The sequence below is a fragment of the Pinus tabuliformis genome, chromosome 9 (genome assembly GCF_031772625.1).
Source record: "Pinus tabuliformis cultivar Carrire ecotype Pingquan chromosome 9, CPIR1, whole genome shotgun sequence".
In the NCBI taxonomy this organism is placed as follows: Eukaryota; Viridiplantae; Streptophyta; class Pinopsida; order Pinales; family Pinaceae; genus Pinus; species Pinus tabuliformis.
Genome location: NC_142307.1, coordinates 1,642,088,530 through 1,642,114,890, shown reverse-complemented (window position 1 = coordinate 1,642,114,890; position 26,361 = coordinate 1,642,088,530).

Below are 26,361 nucleotides of genomic sequence, written 5' to 3'. Positions count from 1 at the left end.
GGGTCAACAATATCTAGATTGACAGGAAACATAACTGACATATAGGTGGTATACCTTCCGATTTTCCAAATAACATAATCATGCAGATCATAGCATTATATTTTCTCATTTACGGTTGTGATTCACATTGCAACATTTTACTTTCATAGGTTCTCATATTTCCATTAAGCTACCCCTTCTTAATCCCATAAACAACATTACTCATAATTTTTTTTAATAAAACCATACCTTGTATAAAATATTTGTATACATAAAGACATTTTATCAATACACTAGAATGAATTTTTCATGCACCAGTGTTCTCAATAGTTCAACATGTACAAAATTATTGATCCTGTTAATTTTCATAAACCACTTGTTTATAACTTGTAATAAAATTTAATCAAAACCAATTCACACATATAAGCTTTAATAGCTAGTTATGAAACACTAACTAATCAAAGCTACCAACCATATTAATGCAACCATGACAAGACTCAATTAGTAACTACCTATTACTGTCAAGTCTCACTACTCAACTAATTATTTATTTTTAACATCTAAAGGGGTTCTTTCAATGTTCTTCTAAAAATACTCGATTGTTCTCTTTAAGGACATTCTCCATCTTATACATTCATTTGTTATAACATACGTGCAATCATTCTTTTAATAATCAATACATTGTGACTTTAGTCATGTTCAGTAAATGTATCATTAATTCTATCATATATGCAAATATTTGTAGTCAATTCCCACTTTCACTAGTGAGTGCTCAAGATTGTTCATTAGTGCGGAAAATTTTTCGTTATCTTTTATCCTTATCAAGATTCAATTGCAGGGAAAATTTTATGAATGGAAAATTATCTTGAAGCTTAAAAACATTGGTAGATCTCACTAGTCCCTAATAGAAAAACAATAAAATGTTTATTGATGTATTTGTAAACTTTTTAAAATTTATAATGATTTTATATATACTCTCTATTTAATGTTGGCGATTTTTAAGGTAAGATAATTTTATATTGTACAATTTGGGCAAATTTTTTTTATAAAAAATGGGAATTGATGATTTTTTTTGGAAAAACCTTGGAAAATTAGCCCACCTACGAATATTAGTCCCCAAACATTTCCATGTTTAAATTTGATGAGCATGGTTTACAATAGACTTTATTACTTACTACTCTTCAATACAGTTATAACCTTGCATCATGCATATCATGTCAAAAGTAGTCTATTGCATATATCATTATGTAGTTTATTAGAATCATACATGAGTTGATGCTCACTATCTTTATACCTCTACTTATTTTCCTCTTACTGATTCTCAAAAGGCACCAATGTTGTAACCTTCAACTTTGATATCACTTGTAAGATCCCCCAGTAACTCACATGAAAATCCATGGAGTTAGAATTTTTGACAGAATCTACCCTCATGTAGCTATTGAAATTCATGGGTAACTATCTAAATTACTATTACATATTCCTTGTTAACCATTAGATAGAATATTCATCATTACATAGAGTAACTTTAGTAAAGGAGCAATATGTTACATAACAATTAACAACCATTGTTGTAGCATAATAACATAAAATTTCTTATATAACATGAGATCAATTCCATGAACCTTTTAACTCAGTTGGTTAATCACATTCTTCATAATATAAACATCACATCATGCAAGGAATCAACGTAATAAAAATTTCACAACATGCAACCACATCATTAGACACATATATGCCTTGGAAACCCCGTAAGTTGAAAACCAACAAACTTTTAATTTTGTTATTAAATTCTCATGAGGGTGTTCACCCTTCACTCAATGATTATAAGGGATTCCATCCCTTGACCATTGTCATAAAATATTATAAAAAATATCACCTCAAAAATAACATAACTTGTTATAAGCTGTCACAATCATCATGACATTATTTACCCACAAACCATTGAACATTATGTCTTTAGGGCATGGTTCTTCCCATCAGTGGACTATCCTACAACTATCATTCCTTAAATTTGAATAAACCACTAACTTATTTCCTAGCATAATGGTAAATATAATCCACCATTGCACATGTCACATCCTTTTCCTCCAACTTCTACTGTCAATAATCTTTGATATCATGATTAGATTAAATATTAATCAAATGAATTCATAAATATATACTTGTGATTCTTCACCATCTATTCATGGACATTCATGAAATGTAGGCAAAATATCGCGACATGCTTCCTTTAACAACATTGCATGTGCACTGATTATAAGCATATAACCATCAAGGCATGTCTATAAATAAATATCACATTAACTATTATCCCCTCACACAAACACATATTTTTTAAAGGAAATTAACACATCAGTTATGATCTTGGTGCACGTGAATTACACAAAATGAATCAAAATAACTAGCCCTCCAGCTATTACTTTTAGTGCATGCAAATACATAATGAAATCTAAAACTACTCATGTTGTTCCTATGCATTAAAATGCATATACTTTCCAAATTAATCTTCCCAAAAGAATACTTAAGAAAATATATCATAAAAATACATGTTTCCTTTTCGAGGAAATATAACACAACAGGGAAAGAAAAAAAATCTTTTCCTTTCGAGAAAATAGATGTAATAAAACATACAGATACATGTCTTCTTTTCCAAAATATTAGACCACCACTACCGATATGTATATTCTAAAGAAACTCGCAGACTAGTATTATTTTTGTACATGTAAATTCATCTTCCTTCCCAAAAGAATATTTTCCAATGTAGGCTAACACAACATGTTATCATTTCTAGCATGTTGAATGTATATTCTTTCCATAAGAGAGCAAACACAAATTTTTGCATGCACATACATGATCTTATTGCAAAATAAACTAACAGAATAGTTATGATAGCATTAAAAATAATAACATATAATTTTTCTAAAGAAATAAAACTTAATAGTTCTTCTATCCATGAAAATGACATATCTCTATAACACACTGACTACTCTCTATGAATGCAAGAGCTTATCATAATATCTCTTCTTGAATGTATGTAACACATATTTCTTTCTCTACAATTCTACTATGATTAGCTATTACTTTCATGTAAAGAAATACATTCTTCTTTTTCAAAAGGAAGTTAATATAATAGTTAATATCTCTATGCATAAATATTATTATTCTATTTCACAATAGTTATAGTCTTCTATGCATAAAGAGATTTACCACAATCAACTAATATTTGAGTATGTAAATACACATTTCCTTTTCCAGAGATCTATGACAATAGTTATTCTTTTGTTGTGAAAGGTTCACATGTAAACCTTTTCAAGGAAAATTATTTAGATAATTTAATTTTACTCCACAAAAAAAGCCATGAAAACTTTCTAAGAAATCCACAACAAATATTGTCAATAAAATAAATATATTTAACCTAGGTTCATGCACATAAGAACCATGAAAGATTTCCAATAATTTTAACACAATTTAAAATATGCAAACACATGTTTTCTTTCCCAAGGGAAGCTAACTAAATATTGTGTGAAAAAACATATTTATTTCTCAAGATATACAACAACCATAATTTTGTGTATAATATATAAAAATATTCTTTCCAAAAACACCAACCCACTAGCTATCATTTTAATGCATGCAAGAAAACATATTTACTTTTTAATAAGTAATTTATTTCGTCATGTGCATGCAAAATCAAATATAATAAACGTTATTCTTATGCACATAACCACATATTCTCTTTCAGAGTCTAATGTTTCTCTTTATGAATCTAATGCGTAGGAATTATGTGAATACATCCAATAATCTTTTAAATGAGACAACATAGTTTATTTCTCTTTTCATAAACAAAGTTCATATGCATTTATTTTTCATGGATTCTTAATCTTCTTGTATGTGTGGTTCATGTATTCTTTTCAAGAACTCAAATACATAGTATTTATTTTTCTTGCATGTAAACTTATATTTTTCTCTTTCAAGAAATCGACACAATACTATTCTTTTTTGCATGCCAATATCTCCAAAAAAACAATATAATAATTTCATGCATGCATATGCATATTTTTTTCTAAAAAAAAATTAGTATAATACATATAAATCTCATATTCTTTTCTACATGCAAATATCTCCAAGAAAAATAATATGATAATCTCATGCATGCATATGCATATTTTTCTAAAATAAATTTAGTATAATATATATAAATATCATATTCTTTTATGCATGCAAATATCTCCAAGAAAAATTATATAATAATATTGATGAGCCTCGGAAATGGGTAACTATATGGGCTCATTTTGCCTATTATTCTCATTTAATACACCATTCTCCATAGTTTTATGCATGATTTTGAATATATTTATGTTAATTGAGTGAATGGGAATAGTCACTTGACCACAAAGTTTAATACGTGCTTATTGCAGATATTTGGACATTTTTGGACCAAGACTAGGCATTTATGAGCAGATTGGCAGCCAAATTCGAAGAAACAAGGCTGAGGATTTATAGGAGGGGTGTCTCTTGCACTGAATGACCCCTTCCTTGAGTTTTCCACCATCAGCTTAGAGTTCAACAACCCACCAAAGATGATTTCAAGGGGCAGCCGAGTAGCTCTAGTGTAGTGGTTGATTAACTGTTGTTTTGGCCAGCCAAGCTCCTAAAGTTAAGGAGGACTATTGGGAGTCCTCATTTGCATAAGTAGGAAGGCTTCAAGCCTTAGTAGTTTAGCCATTTGGTAGTCTATTTCACACTTTAGTGCAGCCCTGTATGAGCACATTTTCGAGTTCTTCTTGCAAACAATTTTTGTGATGTAACTATTATTTTTTTATCAATGAAGATGAATCCAGCTCTGATCTTTCTTAGGAGGCTATATCTCTTGGGACTGGGCCCAAACCAAGTGCCCAATACCTCCTTTGTGTACTTAATGTGTTTTTCTTGCATTCATAGAATAATTTTTGTTATTTAGGTTAAAATCTTGCTTTGTTACTTAGGTTGTTTTTGATGATTAATATAGTTGTTCATGCTTCAGGTTGATTTGACAGTTTGGTAACATAAAAGATCTAGAAAAAGGCTACAAATCAATCCTTGATCTCATTTCTCGCTCCTTGGCACCATGAACTGAGACCAAGGCACACTTGCTGCCACAAAAACATTGTTTTTGCCTTCCAATGCAATTGCTATTGTTAGATTTTGAGTTGTAAAAGTTGACATCAGTTGTGTTTCCATGCTTAGATCTATTTTTGCTTAGTTTACATGGATTTCTTACATGACTTCCTGTCTGTAAACTTCTGTTCATCACATTTCTGGTTTTTAGGTCAAATTAGGTCAAAATAAATAAATCTCTATTTTTTTAGTCTTTGCTTGGATTGGTTTTGGAAAGTAATGTGCGGAAAACTTGTAAGACACTCCAGCCTATCCTTCCTCCATCATAAAACCTGCTCTAATCCCTTGCTCAAGGTCTCCTTCACTCATTCGCTATACTTTCCCAACTTGCCCTAATTTCTACATTTTTGTGCAACACTACCTTCTTCATCCTTGAACAAATCCAACCATATTCATCACTCCTAAGCTTCATTTACCAGGTCCTAGACCTCTTAACATCCCTACCCATCCTTCATCTCCACTTTCCCACTATTTTTCCACCATCAACCCTCCAAAAACCACTTTTGGCCTGTTCCTGTAGAATTTCCTGTAAATCGGGTGCAGCCTCCTATAGAAGTTCACGCGAGCAATTTTTCAAGATCTAAGCATGGTGGAAGACTCTAGAAGGGTTTAGGGACCCCTTAGGTCCTCTTCACACCTTCCCAACCTCCTACAAATGCCCACTCCATTTCCTTTCGCCAATAAATCTCTGCATAGTCAAAAATAGTTAAACCACATGCATAATAATTCTGCATAAAATTGCTCAAGGATACAAAAAGATGATTTTTCCATGCTTACCTTGAGAAGCAGGTTAAACACATGCATTTCACCTTTCCAATAGTCAATGGCATCCATTTGAGTAGCCTACATCTCTTTTCTTGCATAAGTAGGGTTAGTTGGTAAAACTAGGGTTTACTAGGGTTTGCATTTCCTTTTAGCTTTCATCTTCTTTCTGCAAGTATACTAACCTCTTCTGAGTTAGCTCTCATCCATCACAGTTATAAGCTTCTTCTAAGAACTCATAGAAGTTGGCTTAAGCTCCTAGCGAACTTGTGCCAGTTGATCAAGTGACAGCTTGCAGTAAGAGCTAGTACTTGTGCATATAGCACTAGCGCTTCGAAGTTTTTTACGAACTACCGAGTTGATAAAAGTAAAGTAGGGAGTCCCAGGAGTTGTAGCATCATTACTTAAATACTAGATATCACCATCTTTTTGTCGTCGTTGTTGGGGAAGCATCAGAGTATTTTGTGATTACTGCTTTTCTTCTATTTTCTACTACAACCTTCTGATAAAATTATTTTATTTCAGCAAGAGTAGAGTAGTTGTTTCATTTCCATTCTGCAATTTCACTTAAGCAAGCATAGATTATATATTTCCTACTTTCCTTTCAATTCTGTAATTTCAATTCTGCAAACATAGATTAGCATTTCCTGCTTTCATTTCAATCCCACAATTTCATTTCAGCAAGCATAGATTAGCATTTCCTGCTTTCATTTCAATTCCAGAATTTCATTTCAGCAAGTGTACATTAGCATTTCCTGCTTTCATTTCAATTCCACAATTTCATTTCAGCAAAATAGATTAGTCCTTTCCTGCTTTTATTTCAATTCTACATTTTCATTTTAGCAAGATAGATTTCAGTTAGTTGCAATTTGTTGTTCAATCAATTCAGTTTTGCAGGTATAAGTAGAAAAAAAAAACCCAAAAAAAGAGATTTCCTTTCATGCCTCATAGGAACAAAGACAGTTCAGGAAAATTCCTACCCAACACCCCCACCACATCACTGAGTCACCCTTCTCTCTTCTTTGGTGGCAGTGATCTAGAAGAACCTATAGGTGAACCTCCAGAGGTATACAAAGATCCTATAACAGAAGAAGAGCAAGAAACCATTCCTCCTGATACCATGGCTGAAAACAGAAATGGTAGAGGAAATGGGGAGATAGTGGAAGGTGCATTTCCCATCCAAGAGACCAATGGGAACACAAAAATGAAAAACATAAGTCCCTCAGCCTTACCTCACTTCCATGGATTAACTACTGAAGACCCTGATACTTTCTTGTTTGAGTTTTTTGTCCTTTGTCCAAATTATGACTATGCAGAAGACGAGAAAAAGTTGAAACACTTTTCTTCTACCCTCAAGGATGCAACACTCCGCTGGTTCATGGGGCTACCTGGAAACAGTATCGCAATTTCAGCTCAAATGCAGCAAGCCTTTAACAACAAAAATCGGGACTACTGTAGGTCAAAAGATACAAAAGAAGAAATCTTTCGAATGGCCATGGGAAGTGATGAATCTTTAGAAGAAAATGAAGAGAGGTTTCAACTCAGTTATAAAAGGGCCAGGTGCACACTTGACCCTGAATCTCTGAAGTTGGTTTTGCTCAGAGGAGTCCCTGAAGACCTTCTAGATACCCTCCATTTTCTGGCCGGAGGAGACATCTACCAGCTACCTTATGATGATATAAAGACTGTATTTAGAAACCATTCTAGGGCAGCCAGAAAGAGAGGTAGGGGAAGTCAATTCCTAGCCAGTACCCCCTTATCTAGTTCATTCCTTAACAATGAGTTTGCAAATTAGATGGAAGATTTCAAAAGAAAGATGAGACAAACCATTGCCATGCAAATGGATACCTTGCGAATCCAAAAGAAGGAGGAGGAAGCCGAGAAGGCTCTGGCCATCTTTTGACCTAGGTGCACCAAAAAGCATCCTAGGAACAAATCTCCATTACACTCTGTAGAAGTATGTTTTGTCTGTGAAGAAGACCATCCTACAAATCAGTTCCCTTCCTTACCCGGATTTAAGGCTATGTACCAAGGGGCTGAGGGAGCCACTAAACCACTCTACTTCATGAACCAAAGGAGGTAACAGGGACCCAGACCTTACCAGCAGGGAATGCAAGGGACATTCTAGACTTATTACAACCCCAATCAAGCCACTTCCATGCCTTCTTGGGTCCCCCTGCTCATCCTTCCCAGTCCACACCCCCTCCTTGGTCATATCCTCCTCAATACCATACTCAACCAGCTACTCACTCATTTCATTCTCACACTCAGCCACAACCTTAGTGGAATGCACCATCAGTGGTGGAGGCCCCAGTACAACTCTCCTCCTGCTCCTCCAAGACAACCCCAAATACCCGCTCAACCGAACCTGAACCCCAATAACAGACAGGCCCAGTAGGTATATACTGGAGAAACAACATGCCCTACCTATGCTGTGGAGATTCGGGAGATCAACCTACGATTTGGGAAGGTCCTCCCATGTAGCCAACCTCATCCTAAGGAGGATGAGGAGGAGAAATAGGAAAGTGAACCCAAATCCATTCCACCCTTTCCTGAGAGACTAACTAGAACCATGTAACCAAACCTAGAAGAGATTGAGCTTCTGGGAGAACTTAAACAATTATGTGTGAAAATACCACTTCTCCAGGCCATAAAAGATGTACCAATCTACAACAAATTGATCAAAGAGAAGTGTTTCAGGCACCCAAGTAGGCACAATAGAGATTCCCCAACTATTAATGTCATAGGGCAACTATCTAACCTGATGTTGGGACAGGTAATCTGTCCAAAATATCTGGACCATGGGAGTCCTGTAGTCAATGTCCACATAAATGGCACCATAATCCCCCACACCTTGATTGATCTAGGGGCTACCATTAATGTAATGACCAATGACACTATGCTCAAACTCAACCTTCAGAGTTCCTTAAGAAAGACACCAACCATACTGCAGTTGGCAGACTGCTCCACTGTGACTCCTGAGGGGATTATGGAAGATATCATGGTCTCCATTATTTCCTGGGAGTACTCTGCTGACTTCTTGGTCCTTCAGCCAAAGGAAAAACTCGCTGGGTATCCCCTCATCTTGGGAAGGCCTTGGTTAGCTACTGCAGATGCTTACATCAATTGTCGAGCTGTGAGCATGACCATCAAGAATGGGCATATGTCCAAACAGCTAATCCTATATCCTCCTTCCCAACCTCTGCTAGAACATGACTTACCTCTCTGGTTGGAGGAGGAAGATGATGATGAAGTCTACTCTGCACCTTTGTGCATAGTGGAAGCCACCAGGGGAGGTCCTTAAACCGAGGATGATCTTATTGAGAATTTGATTCAAAATCCATCCCCCAGTGTGCTGCCATTAGATGATTTGGTGGAAGAAACCCAAGCCAGTGCTTTAGTTGATCTCAGTGTGGTTGATTCAACCTCTCTCTGAGTTAAGAATGTGGAATTTGGCCCTGAAAGAACCTTGAAGATCAACTCATCCCTATCCCCCTCTCAGGAGAAAGAGCCCTGTAGCTTATTGAACAACCATTTGGATGCTTTTTCTTGGAGCTACGAGGAGATGAAAGAAATCCACCCTTCAGTCTGTACCCATCAAATTTACATTAAAGAGGATTGTAAACCAGTGAACCAGCCTCAAATGAGGATGAATCCAACCCTTAAGGACATTTTCAAAGAAGAACTGCAAAAGTTGTTGGATGCAAGATTCATCTACCCCATCTCTAATAGTGAGTGGGTTTCTCCTTTGGTGCTTGTGCCCAAGAAAAATGGGAAGTGGAGAATTTGTGTAGATTATCGAGAACTTAACAAAGCCACCAAGAAGGACCATTTCCCTTTGCCTTTCATAGATCAAGTGTTGGATGGCCTGGTAGGGAAGAAGTTCCTTTCCTTCCTAGATGGGTTTAGTGGGTACAATCAGATCCAAATCAGCCCGGAAGACTAAGATAAGACCACTTTCACTTGTCCATGGGGTACCTTTGCCTACCGGGTCCTTCCCTTTGGGTTGTGGAATGCTCCTGCCACTTTCCAGAGAGCAGTACTGAGTATATTCGCTGAGTTGGTTCATGATTCAGTGGAAATCTATATGGATGACTCTACCCCTTATGGTTATAACTTTCAAGAAGCTCTGACTAACTTGAGGAAAGTTTTAGCCAAGTGTATTGAAATGAACCTGTCCCTCAGTCCTGATAAATGTGAATTCCTAATGACTCAGGGGACAGTGCTAGGTCATACAATTTCTCAGCAATGTTTACAGGTGGATCCCAACAAGATTGCTATCATCCAAAGGCTCCCACCTCCTCAAAAAGTAAGAGATGCTTGGAGTTTTCTAAGCTTAGCGGGATATTATAGAAGATTCATTAAAGATTTCAGCAAGCTAGCCTCTCCATTGTTTGGTCTTTTGGGAAAAGATGCTGAGTTCATTTGGACTGAAAACTGTCAAAAGGCTCTGAATGCTTTGAAAGATAAGTTGATAACTGCCCCAATCTTGAGAGGTCCAAACTGGACCCTACCTTTCCATATTCACACATATGCATCAATCAAAGCCATAGGAGTAGCCTTAGGATAAGTTGAAGAGAAGCTACTGTATGCCATATATTTTGCCAGTAAAAACCTGTCCAAGGAAGATTTAAACTACACTATGATCGAGAAAGAGCTCCTGGCTGTAGTCCATTCCCTAAACAAGTTCAGACACTACGTCACTGGCTATCAATCATTTGTGCATACTGGGCATGGTGCAATTAGGTATTTGATGAATAAACCTGGTGTAAATACTCGTATCATTAGATGGTTACTTTTATTATAGCAATTTGATTTGACCATTATTGATAAGACAGGTAAGGAAAATGTTGTTGCTGATTTTTTGTCTATACTAGATTTTCCTACAGGTGGAGAAGGGATGGTGGATGATTAGATGCCAAATGAACACCTATTTGCTATTTTAGTACTCTCTCCATGGTTTGTTGATATAGCAAATTATTTGGTTTCAGCACAGTTTTCGCCATACCTGTCCTCAAAAGAGAAGAGCAACATCGTGAGGAAAAGTGCCCCATTCACTTGGATTGGGTGAAATCTTTTTAAACTTGGCCCAGATCAGATTTTGAGGCGATGTGTCAAGGAGGAGGAAGTTTTTGACATCCTCCTAACCTGTCATGATGGGCCCTGTGGGGGTCACTTTGGAGCAAAGAGAATCGCCTCCAAAATTCTACAAGCAGGGTACTATTGGCCCACTCTTCATCAAGATGTTAGGAGATACATCAACCATTGTGACAGATGTCAAAGGATGGGGAAACCTACTCCAAAGGATGAGATGCCCTTGTAGCCTCAAGTGACTTTCGAGTCATTTGAGAGGTGGGGCATGGACTTTGTTGGTCCTATCAATCCTCCTTCAAAATAGAAATCCTACATCATTGTGTGAACAGATTACCTGACAAAGTGGGCAGAAACAAAGGCAATCAAAGCAGCAACAAAAAAAAAGGTAGCTGAGTTTTTGAGGGAAAATATCTTCTACAAGTTTGGCTACCTAAGAGAATTAGTCACAGATCAAGGAAGTCAGTTTACCTCTAACCTGATTGAAGACATGCTCACTCATCAGAAGATTAAGCACAAAACTTCCACCCCTTATCATCCGCAAGCAAATGGACAGGGGGAAGTTACTATTTGAGCTTTAGAAATGATTTTGACTGAGGTAGTGAGCAACAGCAAAAAATAGTGGGCAAATCGCTTAGTTGAGGCCAACTGGGCCTATAACACTACTTGGAAAACTACAACAAGTTTCACACCCGATAAGCTGGTCTACGGGAAGAAGGATTTTTTGTCCATAGAATTTGAATTTAACACATTGAGGTTGGCAGCTCAGCTGGACCTAGATCTCAACCATGCACAACAGGAAATATTGCTTCAACTGAATGGATTAGATAAACAGAGAATGTAGGCCCTTCTCCACTCAGAGGTAGCCCAACTTCAAAGAAAGATATGGCATGACCGGCACCTCAAAGAAAAGCAATTTCAGCCAGGAGATTGGGCGGTGCTATATGACTCAAGATACAAGGATTTCAAGGGCAAGCTAAGGACAAGATGGTTGGGACCATATACAGTAGAAACATGTAACGACAATGGTTTAGTCCTTATTGGGACCATTGACAAAGAAGCCATCCCCATGCTCGTCAATGGGTATAGATTGAAGATCTACAGGAAGCCACTTTCCAAGCAGGAGTTCATTGAGACTCTTGGTAAATCAGTATTGGTAGTGGAGAAGGTCCCTGTCTTAACTCCACCTACACCATGAGAAAGGCAAAAAAAAACAAAAACAAAAACAGAAAAAGAAAAAAAAAAAAAAAAACAGAAAAAACACAGAAAAAAGAAAAAACAGGAATAAAATATCCTTGGGTGAAAACCTCTTGGAGGCGCCTAGGGAAAATAGTGAGGGTGAAAACCTCTTGAAGGCACCCCAACTATCTCAGACTAAAAAAAAATAAAAAATAAAAAAATGAAAAAGAAAAAGAAAGAAAAAATAAAAAATAAACCTAATTTTTGTTGAATAAATTGCGGGCTGCAGGAAGGTCATTGCAGGTTTTAGGAGGATCACACAAGACAAAGACAAAGGACATGACCAGGCTGCATGCATCCATCATAATCCATTCCTTCATGACCATTACCCTTTCCCAAGATCTGGTCTCATTTGGTCCTAAATTTCACATCCTACAGGAAGCTTTGTATCTTCTAGAGGAGGATCCTGTAGAAACTACACTAAATCCAAAATCAATCTCAAAAGAGGGCCCGAGGGTTTGAAATCTGTCAATGAGGCCTATGAATCTCCTTGCCTTCACCCATTGCCCTATGTCACCCTTTTCCATCTCTGTACACCTCCATTACTCTCGTTTTTATGTCCCTGCACAGTCACACACAGAAATTCTATTTCCTTCATGGTGCAAACAAATTTTTTTTAATGATAAATCAAAGCAACAACCTTTTCACTCACCATACATAATACCATCCATCTATGATTCCTTGTTAGCCAAAACTATTTTTAACAGTTGTAGCCCTACTCATTTTAGCTTGAATTTCAGAAGCAGAAGAAGCTACCGGAAATCCTATAGGATTCCTGTAGCAGCTGATCCCTCTGAAAGACATACTCCAGAGAGAGGGTCAGCAAAGTATGGCACATGAAACATGCATGGAGCTTTGTTTGAATGTGTGAACATTAGCAACAGCCTGAGGCTGAGCATGCAGAGCGCAAGCAGCAACAACAATGAAGAAATGGGTTCCAAAATCTGAAATATGCATAACATGGCCACAACTACACAGGTAAGTGCCTAAACCTATTCCTCAATTACATGAATCATATTTCAAGGCTGAGTGACTATGGGAATGGTTCAGATTGAATGGAATCAGTGGCCAGTTAACTGGCCACCCTCGCTCAGTTACACATCCTCGTGGAATTCAAATGAGCCCCGTCAAATTCAAAACTGTTGATCAGATATGCAGCCAGCACATGTGGTATGTCCATTCAGGAAGCAATATTTGGTACTGGTAGTGGTGGTGGTAGATAATGGGAGTAACAGAGGTGATGGTGGTTAGACAGCATGCAGAAAAATTATGACCATGATGTAGGATCAACGGTCCAGTCCGGCCACCTCATCTCCTCACCACGAATCACGCCAACATTTAAAAGACAGCTCAGTTAAGATATTCACCACCCTTTGTTCATTTTACATTCATGACATTCTTGACTGGAGTACACACCTACCACTTCCAGAGTAGCTAACCATTCATCCTCCACCAGTTTCCTACCTGTTTTTTTTTAAATCTCCCACCTATCGAGCTCTACAGGAGCACAGTTTCATTCTAAAGGAGCTAGGAAATTTCTACAGAAAGGGTTCTACAGGAAAGGTAGAGAACAGCTCTGCATAGAGAAAACCCAGGATTTTCGTTGAAATTAAAGCTCAAAACAAGGTAGGATCAGGAATACTTCTTTGTGCATGATTTTTTTGAGTAAGGTGGTGAATTGAACATGACATTAGATTGAAAAAAAGAGAGTGAAATTCTGCCTGTGCATTGAAAAAGTGAAAGTCTGCCTGCATATTTCCTTGAGTCTACACAATTTCTTTTTTTCTCTGCATTCGAAATCTCCACATCATTTTTCAAATTTTCTTGTAAGGAAGATACATGCAATAGTAGAGGCGAGCTTGTGTGTGTGTCGAAAAAACCGAATTTGCATATCTATCTATGTGCTGGGAAAAGAATCTGTGTACTTATCCTCTCTTCTATAGAAAAAAATTTCTTTTCATAAACAAACAGTCAAATTCAGGGTGACAGCAGTTTAAAACAGGGGAATTATTGCCATTTGATGTTGTAAGGAAACACACAGGAAATTCCTTCTTGGGTGCAGAAAAAATCGAATTCAGCTATCCTCTATTTCAGTGATTGACTGTTTTTTTCACCTGAGCATTTTCTTTTATAGTTAAAAAAAAAAAAAGACCACCCAACACCATGCCAGGAGGATTCATGAAAAAATAACCCTTAAACTCTAGCAAATTGTATGAGCATCTTGAGGTGGTGGACCTTTTCACCAAGGCAAACTGGATATCCTTCTTTGACAGAATTCATGGTTATGATGAGGAGGTGATTGAGGAAATTTTGATGTCCCTAAGACCACATTCGAAGACACATGCCACTATTAGTTTTATGGGTTTGACCCTAGAACTTACACCTGATTTCATCCGTAGAATTACCCTAGGAGAAAAGAGGAGAAATCATTGGGACAAGTTCCTAAGAAAACATCTTTTCTACCTGAGGAGCATCCTATAGAAGACAAAAATGGGGTTAGAAGGACAAGCTTGCCTCCTCTCTGGAGTGAAGTAAATTATCAAATAATGAGGTATATCACATGTGAAGGGAGGTTCAATGTCATTTATGGTTATCATTTTAGGTTGTTACATGGATTGAGGTATGGGATGGACTTGCCTCCAGCTAGAAAACTGAGCATCCCATATTTCCTCCTTTAGTCTTTAATTTAATGTGGTACAAAGTTAAATGCAGGGGTCCCAGATTAGTTGGCCCACCATGGGCTCATCAAACTATTGGTGCAAGATGCTTTACACACCTATACTATCCCCATAGCTTGGGAAATCTTCAGAAATATGTCTAGGGATGATAACATCAGAACTTTGGCTGAGAACATCAGCCCATCCAACAGTGATGAGGGGGAGAAAACTAAAGAAATTGAGAAGAACAATGATGAGGGAGCACAAGACATTCAAGAAAAGGGAAAAACAGAGGAAGAACAGAAGGAAAAAAGAGGAATTTGACAAGACTGATGAGCCTAAGACAGAAAAGGAGAAAACAACAAAACAATAGAAGGGAAAAAGGACAAAGATTGGAAAGAAAAAGGCCAAGAAAGCCTAGAAGAAGGCTACCACAGCCAAGGCAAGCACCCAGCAAGAGAAAGAAAAGACACACCCTGAGATATCAATGACACAAGCAGAAATAGTGGGCATAAAGATTTCTACAGGAAGTGAAGGAAAAGAACAACAACAAGAAAAATCCCCTGAAATGTTGGCAAGGAAAGCAACAGTCGTGCTTGCTACATTAAGCACACCTACAAAACAAAAAGGAAAAAGAAAAAGGAAAACCTCCATGTACTTTAAAGCCAAAAAAGGCACAAGGATCAAAGTGGAAAAATCCTAGCCACCATCAAAGGAAACAATTGTCATTGAGGACTCACCCACTAAAAAAGAAGGAAGAGTCTCCTTCCAGGATATCTATCACCTATGAAAGAGGAAGCCCAAAAACCTCGACATGGAAAGAGAGAATTAAGTTGATGGACTCAAAGACAGTTCTATAGGAAGCTAAAACATCTCTACAAGAAACTCTAACCAAGTTAAAAGAAACTAAGAAATTCGAGGAGAAGGTAGCCAAACAGTTACAAGGGGAGAGCAAGGCCAAAGAAATACCTAAACCAACACCTCATCCTAATTTGAGTTCATATTACAATCTGTTAGAGGGTGGGAAAATCATCCCACAGAAATTTGTTGTACCATTATTTTTCGAATTAGAGAAAGAGAGGGTCAGAACCTACACATGGATGCAAATTGCCAATTCTAAAAGAGTTGAGGACATAGGCCACATGGAGGACAAGCTAAAGGAATTAAGAGTGGAGTTGGCCATGGTGAGGCACATAGAAAGTAGCAAAAGAGCCCAGCTAGAGGAGGAGAATGAGCTGCTGAAAAAGCAGTTGCAGCTACATGAAGTTCATAAAGAAGATAGGTTGTCCATTTTGGGAGGGTAGTAGCAACAAGAAGGCCCTCTAGCAGACAAGGAAACAACCGAGAAATAGCAAAAAGAGGGAGGCTATGAGAAGAGTAACCCTATACAAACAATCAATGTAGAACTTGAAAGCCAATTGGATTGGCCTTAAGTTCAGGCCTCCACTACAGCTAGGGTTGTTAGAAGCAGTCAAGGAAGAAGAGGAGCAAAGACAATGGGAGGAAGTAGGCAGAAAGGTAGGTTTTCATGACTGAGAAGAGGACATCACCTCAGAGGCCTGGGATGTCAGAGAGGTAGTTAGAGAAATCAAAGATGATGAACTGGATTAGTTTGCTCAGAGGATGAGCAACACATTCAGCAGGGGGTGATGATGAGCCCGGAAATGGGTAACTATATGGGGTTATTTTGCCTATTATTCTCATTTAATCCACCATTCTCCATAGTTTTATGCATGCTTTTGAATATATTTATGTTAATTGAGTGAATGGGAATAGTCACTTGACCAAAAAGTCTAATATGTGCTTATTGCAGATTTTTGAACATTTTTGGACCAAGATCAGTCATTTATGAGCAGATTTGCAGCCAAATTCGTAGAAACAAGGTTGAGGATTTATAGGAGGGGTGTCTCCTGCACTAAATGACCCCTTCCTCAAGTTCTCCACCATCAGCTCAGGGTTCAATAGTCCACCAAAGTTGATTTCAAGGGGCAGTCGAGCAGGTCTAGTGAAGTGGCTGATTAACTGCAGTTTTGGGTAGCCAATGTTGGAAATAATACTGAGAGGGGGGGGGGGGGTGAATCAGTATTATCAGATCATTACAACTTTTTCAATGCTCAAAAACATATACGCTACTTCAGTTAAGTGAACCCGCGTGTACACGCTACTGTGTCTAAATCAACTAGCGTATATCCAGAAATCTTATGATTCAGTTAGCTTATCTTCAGTAAATGCATCAGAACATTATTAACCATATTAACAGTAAACAGGTGCAGTATAACAGAACAGATCATCACACAAAAGCCACACACATGAACACAAAGATATAAGGTGGAAACCCAATGTGGGTGAAAACCACCTGCTGCAAGTCATCTCAATCTTCTTTTTAATAAGAAAATCCTTTTACAATATTTGTACTGGTGCGGTCTTATACCAGTACGGGAGCTACAACCCCCTTTGCTCTTGTACTAGCCGATCCATTTACTAGTACGCAGGCTGCTACCTGCTACAATGCTCCAAAGATTTCCTTTAGCTTTTGTACTAGCTTAGATACTAGTACGTAGGTGCTTGCCTGCAATCTTCTCACCTCCAGGTACCACGTTTCATCAATTTTCAGACTGGATACACTGAAGCACAACACATAATCTGAAAGGCCACTTTTCATCCAATTTTCATACTGGACCCATAACTATCATTGAAGCTCAAAACAATCATCAAACCCTGAATCACTGAAAACCTGTTAACAACAGTCACCAGAACACAGAGCAGACACAGAACTCTGTAATAACCATCAGATCCATCTGCAACTTCAAATATCAAGCTTTACAATGTATACGCTACTTCGATGAATCAAACCCGCGTGTATACGCGCTTTTTCCAAATACAACCCGCGTACAGATCTAAAAATAATTTCTCATAACTTGCAGCTGTACCAGACATGAGTGATACTCATAACACTTATAGAACAATACATGCGTCAGTATGTAGATCTAGAATAAGCATCATAAAGATAGTTCATTTCAAACCATTTGATCCCGATCTCTCCTTAGATCTTGTTCTCCATCAACCGGTGAGATATCTCCTTAGCTCAGATCAAGCAATGCATCATCAACCCATAACCCTGCATACTGGATCTAATGCTTCATCAGATATTCAAGACATTTCAGATACACTTGCCTAATGATTTCCTTCTCCTTATATAGCCTTAGGCCTTGTTCAATACCAAGGGCCACAACCATAGAAATCCAATACCATCAACTTCAAAACTAGGGATCGACACGTCCGTCGAGACACCAAGGTCCAAAACCATAGGCACAACTTCCAAGGAATAACCGCCATGGACCAAAGATAAGTTTTTGACATACACGCTCTTTTGCTGAAGCCAACCTCCTAGTACACGCTACTTAGTATATAGCGAACCTGCGTATATGCGACTTGGTATATAGTGAACCTGCTTGTATACGCTACTTGGGATATAGTGAACCAGCGTGTATGAACTTTCTCTTCTTCTTATAGTCTGATCATCAATTCCTTGCTGCTGACCTTCTGCACTATGATTTGTCATCAGTGTGGTTTGCCATCAAGGACAACACTTATCTCAAAATGCCAACAATCTCCCCCTTTGGACTTGATGGCAAAGCTAACTTCTCACACTTAGAACTATCATCTGATTCCTTTGAGCCGTCCTCCATCAGTCACATCTAATATCTCTTCTGAAGATTCATCCAGTTATACATAAGTGAGATATTCTTCTATGAGAGGGTTGCCATCAAGTACAACACATGCATCATAATGCCAACAATCTCCCCCTTTGGACTTGATGGCAACAACACCAAATCACTCTCCCCCTTTGACATCAAGGGCAAAGGGTGGATTAAGATATTCTTTGCTGAATCATTCCACTGTCCATACTCCCCCTGAGTACCTGCTGAAATCTCTGAATAATCTCCCCCTTTGTATATGTCAAGGTGTACCAATCTGTCCATGCTCCCTCTGAGTACATGCTGAATCTCTGTACTGCTGAAGTGTGTTGTTCATGCTCTTCTTGACTGTAGGCAAGATCTGCAAAAGATGTTCTTCAAGAAGAACATGACTCTATACATCATAAAAGATCTTCCTATCACCAATGACTCATACATACATCCATCTCTCAACTAAGTGAGGATACATCAAAAGTTTACATATGACAACCAATCATATTGCATCAATCATCCCAGGCATAGTGGGGAAACAAAAATAGGCCGTTACATGACCTTGACACCATGAAAGAGATACCACAAAAGAGATATATGACATAGAAACGAAAGAACTAGACCAAGACTTATGAAAGTCACCAGCAGCATCTGATAATCACCATTCAGATCAGCAACCAAGAGATCCTTCTGTTCTCCTTTCGCCTTTGTTCCACTTGAAACCAACAACAAATGTGAACTAGAACCAAAAGCTTTAAGATAATGCCAACAATGCATCATTGGAAGATTATCTGCTCCCCCTGAACTTGTGCCAGATGATCTCTGTCGGACCCATATCAGACTTTCTACAACCAACATCTGTCCCTGTTGATTTCCTTCAAAACTCCATATACGCGTCTGCATCCACATAAACAAGCGGATAGGCCTTATGAAACTTGCGTACAACCATTTTCATATCAGCAACCTGTAAATGTCCTGCAGCAAGGTATGTCTGAACATAGATGTCAACTCCTCCTTTTAAACATCATCATGAAATCATTCACATTACATGTGAAACCACCATAGCCATTACATCAGCGTCAAGATCTTCATGATCCAAGTATCATTACTTGGGAACATCTGTATCAATCAACATATGTAAGTATCACCTATCATCATATAGATAAGAACTCATCACCATGTCTCCAACAAAGTAACTTTGAGTAGTCATCCATGTATCAGCACTATGTATCTTGAGCTCAAGCTCATTTGACAAAACTTCTTGATATCATCAACAACAACAATCCTTATTTGCATCATAACTGTATGATCTTTATGCATATGACAACAGCAGTATATGAGTGACTCATCATCAAGTGAGGAAGATGTGTATTCAAGCTTTGTACTTCTCCTTGTCCTTATGAAGATCACCATGTAAGCACCATATATGCATCATCAAAGAATCAACCATAAATCTGATCTGAACATCTTCTATGTAACTTCAAGAATCATATGAGAGTTTATCATAGACAACTCACAACCACATCATAGCAAGATATATCATTTAGCCATATAAGAATCATCGCCAAGGATTATAAACCATAATGCCAACAATGAATTACTAAAGGCATATGCTTCCCCTCAACCAGTGCCATCTGTTAGATCTGATCATGCATATATCAGCAATAAGCATCAAAACATCATCATCCTCAAGTTAGGATCAAAAACACTTCTAGACATCATACAAGTAACAAAAACATTTTCACACATCCTCAGCGGACTGTAACCAATAGAGCAAATAACAGATTGAATCATATCAGATCCTTTTTCTGATCCTGTCCCCACTGCTTTTCCTCAGACTGACATATACGCGACTTTGCAGTGTCTAACGCGCATATATACGTGACTTCCCTTTAGGGAACTTGCGTATGAGATTCAGAACACTGAAGTTTTACACTTTCAGCTCCCCCTGAGTCTGATATGTCTGTGTTGTGCTGTGTCTCAGTACATTGTGCTGACTGTACTTCCTTCTTCCTCCATATCTTCAAGTGTGATGAGGTTTTCTCCTTTTGGTGTGATGTCCATCCTTTGTTCCTGCATTCCTTTGCTATATGTCCAAGCTTGTTACATGCATAACATCTTACATGTTTCATATTCCTCCTGTAGCAATCAGCAGCTCTGTGACCAAACATATTGCAAGCAAAGCAATATCCATTAAAGTACCTTGAGTGTGATGATCTTTCTGCATGATGGTCTTGAACCCTTCTTCTTCTACATCTAGCTGCAACATTTCCAAGATTATGACATACATAACATTCAACATTATTCATAGGAGGAGTAAAAGATTTTCTTTGAGGAGTGTCTTTCCTTGATTGTTGATGGGATTGACCTTTCATCTCCTTGTTGATCATTTTAGTTTTCTCTTTAGAGTTCCTTGCCTCACCTTGTGAGCTAGATTCACCTTCAACAGATTCATGAAAACCAAGACCAGTCTTGATAGCAAGAGACCTTTGACTACTAAGAATATCATCCAAGGCTTTAGTACTATCTTGAAATCTCAAAAGTTTATCCTTTTCTTCTAATTTACCTTTCAAGATATTTACCTCAACTTGAAGTTGTTCCTCCTTTTCTAGACATTGCTTCTTCATGTCTTCTCCATCTTTCCTTCCTTCTTCCAACTGATGCCTTAGTTTGAGAATCTCCTTTTCTTGTTCTTCATTCAGATCCTGCTGCATTTGACGAACTCGGAAGGCACATTCTAGTTGAGATTTTAAGCTGGTGACTTCGTTTTCTTGTTTTGCAATAGCTTGGAGTAGATCTGTATTCTGCTTCTTTGATTCTTCAAGATTTTCCTTTAGCGAGCGGTTCGTGGCTTCAAGACTTTCATAGTAACTTGATCTATCTCTGAGTTTCTTGATTGTTATGCTTCTTTCATTTGCTTCGTCTTTTAGTGACGTTACTTCACCCTGCAACTTTTGACATTGATTTTCCTTGTCCTTGAGTAACTTTCTTACCTTGTTTCCTTCCTCTAGTTGAGCTCTTAGTTTGGTAACTTCTTCTTTGAAAGCACATTCCCTTTTGTTCAATAGATCTTGTTGATCTTTAATTTTGTCTGCAAGCCTTCTAAATATTGCCTCTATTTGATACTTGTCTTGCTCACCCATGAAAGCATGTTCAGAGGTTTCACTATCACTTCCATCTCTTTCACAAGGAAATATAGCTGGAACATCAGAGGATAACACATTCATACCTGATAATGATTCTGATTCTGAATCTGAAGAGCTTCTTATACCTAATCCCCAATCTACTCTCCCGCTGTCATATTCCTTCTGAGATGTCTTCTTCTTCTTATGAGCTTTCTTCTTAAGCTTCTTTCCCATAGTTCCACGGATCTCCTTCAAGCGATCAAGCTTCTACCAAAGGACCTGCTCTGATACCAATTGTTGGAAATAATACTGAGAGGGGGGGGGTGAATCAGTATTATCAGATCATTACAACTTTTTCAATGCTCAAAAACATATACGCTACTTCAGTTAAGTGAACCCGCGTGTACACGCTACTGTGTCTAAATCAACTAGCGTATATCTAGAAATCTTATGATTCAGTTAGCTTATCTTCAGTAAATGCATCAGAACATTATTAACCATATTAACAGTAAACAGGTGCAGTATAACAGAACAGATCATCACACAAAAGCCACACACACGAACACAAAGATATAAGGTGGAAACCCAATGTGGGTGAAAACCACCTGCTGCAAGTCATCTCAATCTTCTTTTTAATAAGAAAATCCTTTTACAATATTTGTACTGGTGCAGTCTTATACCAGTACGGGAGCTACAACCCCCTTTGCTCTTGTACTAGCCGATCCATTTACTAGTACGCAGGCTGCTACCTGCTACAATGCTCCAAAGATTTCCTTTAGCTTTTGTACTAGCTTAGATACTAGTACGTAGGTGCTTGCCTACAATCTTCTCACCTCCAGGTACCACGTTTCATCAATTTTCAGACTGGATACACCGAAGCACAACACATAATCTGAAAGGCCACTTTTCATCCAATTTTCATACTGGACCCATAACTATCATTGAAGCTCAAAACAATCATCAAACCCTGAATCACTGAAAACCTGTTAACAACAGTCACCAGAACACAGAGCAGACACAGAACTCTGTAATAACCATCAGATCCATCTGCAACTTCAAATATCAAGCTTTACAATGTATACGCTACTTCGATGAATCAAACCCGCGTGTATACGCGCTTTTTCCAAATACAACCCGCGTACAGATCTAAAAATAATTTCTCATAACTTGCAGCTGTACCAGACATCAGTCATACTCATAACACTTATAGAACAATACATGCGTCAGTATGTAGATCTAGAATAAGCATCATAAAGATAGTTCATTTCAAACCATTTGATCCCGATCTCTCCTTAGATCTTGTTCTCCATCAACCGGTGAGATATCTCCTTAGCTCAGATCAAGCAATGCATCATCAACCCATAACCCTGCATACTAGATCTAATGCTTCATCAGATATTCAAGACATTTCAGATACACTTGCCTAATGATTTCCTTCTCCTTATATAGCCTTAGGCCTTGTTCAATACCAAGGGCCACAACCATAGAAATCCAATACCATCAACTTCAAAACTAGGGATCGACACGTCCGTTGAGACACCAAGGTCCAAAACCATAAGCACAACTTCCAAGGAATAACCGCCGTGGACCAAAGATAAGTTTTCCACATACACGCTCTTTTGCTGAAGCCAACCTGCTGGTACACGCTACTTAGTATATAGCGAACCTGCGTATACGTGACTTGGTATATAGTGAAACTGCTTGTATATGCTACTTGGGATATAGTGAACCAGCGTGTATGAACTTTCTCTTCTTCTTATAGTCTGATCATCAATTCCTTGCTGCTGACCTTCTGCACTATGATTTGTCATCAATGTGGTTTGCCATCAAGGACAACACTTATCTCAAAATGCCAACAGCCAAGCTCGTTAAGTTAAGGAGGACTGTTGGGAGTCCTCGTTTCCATAAGTAGGAAGGCTTCAAGCCTTAGAAATTTAGCCATTTGATAGTCTATTTTCGCACTTTAGTGCAGCCCTGTATCAACACATTTTCGAGTTCTTCTTGCAGACAATTTTTGTGATGTAACTATTATTTTTTTATCAATGAAGATGAATCCAGCTTTGCACCAGCTCTGATATTTCTTAGGAGGCTGTAGCTCTTGCGGTTGGGCCCAACCCAAGTTACCAGTACCTCCTTTGTGTACTTTTATGTGTTTTTCTTGCATTCATAGAATAATTTCTCTTATTTAGGTTAAAATCTTGCTTTGTTACTTAGGTTGTTTTTTATGATTAAGATAGTTTTTCATGCTTTGGGTTGATTTGACAGTTTGGTAACAGAAAATATCCACAAAAAGGCTACCAAGCAGTCCTTGATCTCATTTCTCCCTCCTTAGGACCATGAATTGAGACCAAGGCACACTTGTTGCAACAAAACACTATTTTTTCCTTCCAATGCAATTGTTAGTGTTAGATTTTGAGTTGGAAAAGTTGATATCAATTGTGTATTCATGCTTAGATCTGTTCTTGCTTAGTTTACATAGCTTTCTTAGATGCTTTCCTGTCTATAAACTTCTCTTCATCACATTTCTGGTTTTTAGGTCAGATTAGGTCAAAACAGATAAATCTCTGTTTTTTTATTCTTTGCTTGGATCATTTTTTGAAAGTAATGTGCAAAACACCTGTAAGACACTCCATCATATCCTTCCTCCATCATACAACCTGCTCCAGTCCCTTGCTCAAGGTGTCCTTCACTCATTCGCCATGCTTTCCCAACTTGCCCTAATTTCTACATTTTTGTGCAACACTGCTTTCTTCATCCTTAAACAAATCAAACCATCTTCATCACTCCTCAGCTTCATTTACCAGGTCCTAGACCTCTTACCATCCCTACCCATCCTTCATCTCCAGTTTCCCACCGTTTTTCCACTATAAACCCTCAAAAAACCACTTTCGGCCTGTTCATGTAGAATTTCCTGTAGATCCCCCGTAGCCTGCTGTAGAAGTTCACGCGAGTGATTTTTCAAGATCTGAGTGCGGTGGAAGTATCTAGAAGGGTGCTAGGGACCCCTTAGGTCCTCTTCACACCTTCTCAACCTCCTGCAAATGCCCAATCCATTTCCTTTCACCAATAAACCTCTGCACAGTCAGAAATAATTAAACGACATGCATAATAATTCTGCATAAAATTGCTCAAGAATAAAAAAAGATGATTTTTCTATGTTTACCTTCAAAAGTAGCTTAAACACATGAATTTTACCTTTTCAATAGTCAATGGAATCCATTTCAGTAGCTTACATCTCTTTTCTTGCACAAGTAGGGTTAGTCGGTAAAACTACGGTTTACTAGGGTTTGCATTTCCTTTCAGCTTTCATCTTCTTTCTGTAAGTAGACTAGCCCCTTTTGAGTTAGCTCTCATCCATCATAGTTAAAATCTTCTTCTAAGAATTCATAGAAGTTGGCTTAAGCTCATAGTGAACTTGTGCCAGTTGATCAAGTGACAGCTTGCAGTAAGAGCTAGTACTTGTGCATATAGCACCGTCGCTTCCAAGTTTGTTACCAACTACCAGATTGATAAAAGTAAAGTAGGGAGTCCCAGGAGCAATACTGGAGCTCACCAAATATCATGCATATGTATGCATATTTTTTTTCTAAAATAAATTTAGTATAATAGATATAAATCTCATGCATGTGGAAATTCTTTTCTAAAACGATACCAATATAATATGCATTAGGGTTATATTATAATAATAACCATAATATAACCACATTAGCGTTATATTCTAATCTATTAATCTCATGCATATGTAAATTATTTTCTAAGAGAAATGTAATATAATAGATATTAAATTTATTAGTCTTAGTTGTATGCAAATTCTTTTCTAGTAGACTAACAAAGTACATATTATTTTTTGCGTACCCATTCTTTCGAGGAAAACAAAACACACCTTATTTTTCTTCTAGGAATTAACAAAATAAATACTTATTATTTTCAAGAAATGACCTTGGTTACCTAATTTTTCAACGTACTTTCTTCTCTGAGCATAGATTTTAGCACAATGACTCATTACCACCACCACTAGTTACATATATCACAAAGCCATCATTAACATCTCCACTATTGAATATTCACTATGTAGAGATATAATTTAATGAATGCGGTGAGAGAGAGCACTTAATTATTTTTTATCATACCTTCCTTAAAATTTCCCTTCTTTCAAAGAAATGAAAATCAAGGCTCCAAGGATGGATGGGAGGTTATATGTGCAAGTATGATTTGGGTTTGAAACATATGGTGTTTAGAGTGGGAGGGAGAGGGGCTCCCTCATATCGGAATGTGGTAACTGAAAAAGTAAGGGGTTCAAGGAAGGTCTTTTGTTTACAGTAGAAGGTGTGCCATGAAACAACCAAGGAGCAGCTCGAGTAGGTAACCTAAGTGGGACTGGTCGGAGAAGAGATAAGGATAGAAGTATGATAGAGAATCACGCATATCAACAATAGCAACAAAAGGAAAAAGAGACCATTGGGACATGTAAGACTAAAATGGTGGTGATCCTAATGACATTAATCATTGATCTCAATACACAAGACTTTAGAGATCACACATGATCTCTAACCCAAAGAAAAATCATTTTGTGACTGGATCAAACACTAATTGGAAACAAAGAAGGAGATATTGAGCTACATGTGGGATCAAAGGTTTTTGTTACTGTCGTCTTTGTGAATA